Below are 6,000 nucleotides of genomic sequence, written 5' to 3' on the forward strand. Positions count from 1 at the left end.
TAATTATTAAGGTTTTTTTGGAGCCAATATTCTTTTTGTTAGCATTACAGCCCATATTGTGGCGACGGTTAAAAAATTATATGAAATTTTGCATATTTCGGTGCGGTCCGAACTGTTTTTAATCTCGAAATTTCGACTCACATTCAAACTGATTTTAAAAATAAATGTATATCAATATAAAATCCAACAAATTCTCCACGCATAAAAATTAATGTAATTTAAAATCTCGAAATGAAAAAAAAGATATTTGAAACTAATTGCCGGTTTGATGTGTTTTAAAAATGTACAACCCATTTCTCATTACTGATGGGCCATTTTCTCGGCAGCTGAATGAAAGCTCTCCTCGTCTTGAAAGATTTGCAGCCCAACAGGCCCGACAAAGCGACTTACTTGGCAAATCACAAAAAAACTGGGTTGTGGCCGTGGACCGAGCTGTCAGCCTCTCCACGTACAATACTCTTCCGATGGAATGTCGTTGACCACGTTGACCATGCCGCGCCGAGAGCACCAAGGCGGTGGACGACGGCGAGGCCTAGGAAGGGGACGATGCGGAGCCGGGGAAGACGCGACAGTGGATGCCCACGCGAAGAGGAGTACGAGGGTTCACTGGTTCGGCTGCGGTGTGAGGCTGCCGTCGCCGCAGGGCCTGGCTAGCGGTGGGAGTAGTAGGGGGCGACGAGGCCTCAACGGCAGCACAGCCGGCCATTGGAGGCAGGAGCAGGCGGTCTCCCCAGCGCTGGTTTGGGCGGCTGGTGCAAGAAGAGCAGCGATTGAAGAAGTAGCAAGACCGTTCGATTCAAATCCAACGGTTACTGCTGCTAGAATCGTTTGTTGACTAAGTTGACAAGCCCTGCGTACGCGTCAACTTAGTAGGCCCACAGGTCAGCCTCCCAACCGGTGCGCCCCAGATGTCAGTGGGAGGAATCATTTTTTTCGCATAATAAGGAGGCAGTTGATTGCGTGCTGCCAGGCCAGCGGAGGGAGTAGGGTGGGCCGGGGAAGCCTGCGTGGCATCACAGCGGGCCACAAGAGGAGGGAGCAGGCAGTCCCGCTGACGCTAGTTTAGGCGGCTGGAGTAGGAAGATCAGAGATTGAAGAAGCACGTCGGCCATTGGATGGACATCCAACAGTCACTGCTGCTAGAATCGTGTGTTCACTGACAAAGCCTTGCGTAAACAAGTCAGCCTCGAAATCTGTGGCGTGTACATCCCATTTGCTACTATTTTTATAATTTTTACTCATTTTCTAATTCATACGGAATTTATTACAGCCCGTTTTCCATTTTTAGAATTGCTGGCCATTTTCTGGTCAGTTCTAGTGTCAAAAAATTAACTAAATATGTGGGAAATTTTGAAAATTCGCAAATTTTTGCTGGGGAATGAAATATTCTTAATCCAAAAATTAATAGCCATACTAAAACAAATTTAAAAATAAATTAGTACTATGTCATATTAAATCCAATGAAATACGTATAAGATATCAATGAAGAACAAAAACAAAAAAAGAAACTTATATCCCATTTGCTATAATTTTTTTGGAATTTTCAACCCCTTTTGATATTACTTTTAACAGACATTGACCATACTCTTAAGCCAGGCCGGAATGCATCCCTCCTCGTCTTGAAAGATTTGCAGCCCAGTAATTCGGAGAAAACAAATAGGCCTAGCTTGGGTATTCTTCAAAAAGAAATACTGGGCTACCTATTTTCCCAAAGAACTGGTGCATGAGCATTTAGCTTTATTTATTTATTTACTTACTTATTTATGTTTAGGGGACCATGAGCATGTACCTGGGCCGGATTCATGTGAGAGCCTCCCTTCCAGTTAATTATGGGCTTCTCTATTGGGCCTTCATCAGTGGGCTGCATTTTATCAACAAGTGGAAAATGTGTTTCGTACGAAAAATAGTATGCGCTACGTACGGTACGGGGCACTAAAGGATCGAACCATGCAACGACTTCCAAAACATTGTGTTTGTCGTTCTAACAACACATTTATTCAACCAACATACGAAATATACTACTGATTGTACATTGAAAACAGCAGCAGCAACCAGGGCTGGGGGTGCAACAGAAGCAGTAAGCAGGCCAGAAGAGTGAAGATGTAGCTCTCTCTTCCAAACCAAACATCAGCCAGCATTACAAAAGGGCTACCAAAAAAGAACAAGTGTATGCATCAAACTAAATGAAGATCCTATTACACCAAGTGTACGCATCTAACTAACTGGCTCAGTTAGACGTTACTATTTATTAAGCTGTGGAGATTGGCTGACGGCTTGAACCAGATGGGTGCGTGACGGGGGAAACTCCAGCCAGAAGGTCGAAGTCTGATACCTGCGACCCTCTCTCCTACTTTGGGCTGCAGAGCATGGCGGCACATATCAGGGTATGGTGCATGCAGAGACGTATGGTACGCTGTGTACACACGGTTTTGCTTGATGAATGAAACCGCGCTGCCATCATGATCCTTGCCGTCGGTTATCTCCTGGTTAATCGGATAATTCAGTCCGACAAACAGAGAGCGTGCACCAAGGCTACTTACCAGCCTCCAGTCAAAAATTCCTGAAGGCCCAGAGAAGCTGGGATCCTGCTCAAAGACCTTGCAGTGACTGTGATTGTATTCCGCGAAACAACACGTCCGGTACGTGCGAACGACCATCAATCTTACGCCGTCGTCTGATCGAGCCAGGAACCACCTGCAACTGCCATGCCGCTTTTCTTTGAAAGGTTCTGGGATTAGGAAGGGTAGGGACACCAGGCGGCCTACAACATCATATCAAGTTGGAGTCAAATAAAAAAGGGCTCTTGATTTAGTCAATCTTAAGAACAGCATGTTATGAGCATGAATATTTTTTCAGCAAATGTTGACAGTAATATAAGCAAGCCATCATGATATCATAGGAAAGTAACATACTACTGTAACAGCCGTTTGTAGCGATGACTGGAGTAGGCCAGCAATACGTCCAGCCATAGAAGGAGTCGACAGCGTAAATGAAGCCCTTGTGTTCAATGGCATCAGAGAACCATGGAGGATGTATGATCCTATCATGGACGTGCAGATTTATCCACTTACCGCAGTGACCTGTCAGATAGGAGAGACCGTGGTTGAAGAACGCAATTAGCCTGAAGTCTTTATAATTCGCAGATCTTGTGGGCACTTGGCAGATTACAACCTTGAGCAAATCAAACTTGGTATCATGTTGGCTATTGTAAGATTCCGAGTATTCTGGGCCGCGGTGCCAAAGCAGTGCAGTGTTAATCGAAGGAAGGGGGATCAATCGCCGGGTGTAGACCTCCACGAGCATCCAGCTGCCGCGACCATCGACGAGCACCATCCAAGACGTGTTCATGCCGACTCGGTACATACCGTTAATGTAGTTGAGGCTGACGGGGATCGGATCGCAGTCAAAGGGGTTGATGCTCGCCACCCTACGATCGTTATGCTGCGTGACACGCCGTTTCTGAAGACCAGGCGGCATTAGCAAGCAAGGAGCTGGCTTAAAAAGCTCCGACCTGAGGGCTTTGAGTAAACGGTACAGCCCTGACGAGCACGCGGCGAGCGGCATGGTACTGAGTTTGTCCACACGCGAAACAATAAGCTTGATTACCTCTGTGGGGAGCGAATTCCAGCCACTCTTTCGGCGGACGCTGCTCGGTTCTGCCATCGTTAGTGCTTGGGTTTCAGACGAGGGGGGAGGCGCCTTAGCAGGGATGGAAGATTGAACGAGATTATGTGCGGACAAAGATGGAGAAGCGAATATGTGCTACGGGAAGTGGACAGGTGATGATGGCTACAGCACGCCGCTTGACTTACGAGACACATACCAGCAGCGTAGGGTCATGTCGATGCCAGACAACTTGCTTGAGTGATCACAGTACTGGTACTCCCTACAATGCTATGCCCTAACTTGCTTGAGTAGAGTAGTAGAGTAGGACTCTGCTCTACTACTAGCACCGGAGGAGTAGTATATTCTAATCTAAAATAGTTACAAACTTCAATGCCCGAGCGTGGAACGACTACGAACCGTGCTCAAAGACCGTGTCTACGTGGTGTTTGGACATGGGCGACAACCTCAACGCCAACGGTGCTGCTCCCGTTGCTCCGTATGTGTTTCTGTCCTTCCTGTTCGAAATCGTGGTAGAATTCATGTTTCTACTCTGTATCCTACTACTATGATAGTCCACATGATTAGTTTCATCTTTGTTATAGCCGTCATGATTTATTTTGTGCTTATTCGGATTAAATCTCGTAGTAACTTGCTCATATATTCAACTGGCGCAACGTCCCCTACAGCCACTCCCGTTTCATGGATGGCCTACAGTTAAGTAACAGGTAAGTGGGCATATTTGTTGGAGTAAATTACGGGGGAGCGAAGGGGTGGAAATATTGCTGGTCACAACGGATTGGACGACCGTGGGGGGGAGGAGAGTCATGCATGCAGATTTTTTCACACGGGGTGGAGTGGTGGGACCGCCGGAGGGAGAAGGAGAGTTTGGCAGGCATATTGTTTCCACACTAGAGAGGAAAAGATTTGGAGACGAACGGGCTTCCTGCAGGTATGGGGAACAGTGCATAATAAGTCATCTTGCATGCCGGGCTAGGTATAGTCTCAAGTCATTAAAAACATACACGCCCCACACATGTTCATATTTCAAGGTGCACTAAATTATTGCATGCGATGATTAAGGATGGCCATAATGGTGGTATCTTAGCTGGTATCATGCACATGGGAATAGCAAACATGCTGATGTGGCAAAGAATTAAAGCAGAGAGGGGGTTAGAGTAACTAGTGTTCATGCATGCATTGGTAAACACTTTTTTTTGTTAAGAACGACAGTACTAGTTGAGTACTTTTGCAGACTTCAAAAACTATTCCACCGCCTCTACTATCTTGCTAAGAGTAGGTGAAATTTTTGAATCGAGCCCTTTAAACTAGAAGGGAGGTAGTGGTACTCTAAGGCTGGTCATAGTGGGGAGTAACTTAGACTAGTAACATGCATATGTTACTAATCTATGTTACTAACTCTATAGTGCATAGTATCATAGATTAGTATCATAGGTGGTCTCATTTATTGCCATGCATGACACATAGTAGCATCACATTTATTATGTTACGGTATCTACCTATGTTACTATAACCATCTCTCTCTTCTTTAATTGCCTACCACATTAGCATGTTTTCGAGTCCCAAGTGCATGATACTACTTATGTTACCCCCACTATGGCTAGCCTAATAGATAACCTTGTTGTGATGACAAGATAGGACATGGCACGCACCTGGACGGAGGAACTAGTCTGCATTGTGCATTTAAGTTTTGTCTGAAGTCAATGTACCTCTACTTTCACCAGACTTATAGAAAAATGTGTCAGCATTCACAATGTCAAATCAATATTTTTACACTCATTATAAAATGTAGTTCTTATACTCATTATAATCAGTATTGTAGATATTGATATTTTTAGTATAGATTTGGTCGTGGGATTTCATTGATGCCTGTCAAAGCGTGGAGGAAGCGGAGCTTAGGGCTTGCATTGCCGGTCTCTACATAGGTATTTCTCTTCATAATCCTGTAATTTTAGAGACTGATTGCGCTTTTGTGGGAGCGTATCTTGCATCGGGGGACTATGACAGGTCTGCTATGCGTGACCTGAAGATGAAAGCGTTGAGCATCTCGAAGTTGATCAACAATCTTCAATTGTCAAAGATTAGACGTTCGGCCAATAAGGTGGCACACTTAATCGCTAAGTATAGCTTTGACAATAGATTAGATGGTATTCTTGTAAATAACGTACCGCCCTGTGTGGTGAATATTGTATCGAATGAGTGTACTGGTGTGGCTAGTTAATTAATATAAGGTGGTGTTCAAAAAAGTATAAATTTGGTCAAACAATTTGCAAACGGTTGACGGGAGTAAAAAGGACCAGAGGGAGTATCATGCATGCGGAGTAGGCAAAAAAAATTGCTTGTCTAAAAAAAGGCAAAAAATTGCTCATTTATAGC

Source organism: Aegilops tauschii, chromosome 6 (assembly GCF_002575655.3).
Source record: "Aegilops tauschii subsp. strangulata cultivar AL8/78 chromosome 6, Aet v6.0, whole genome shotgun sequence".
In the NCBI taxonomy this organism is placed as follows: Eukaryota; Viridiplantae; Streptophyta; class Magnoliopsida; order Poales; family Poaceae; genus Aegilops; species Aegilops tauschii.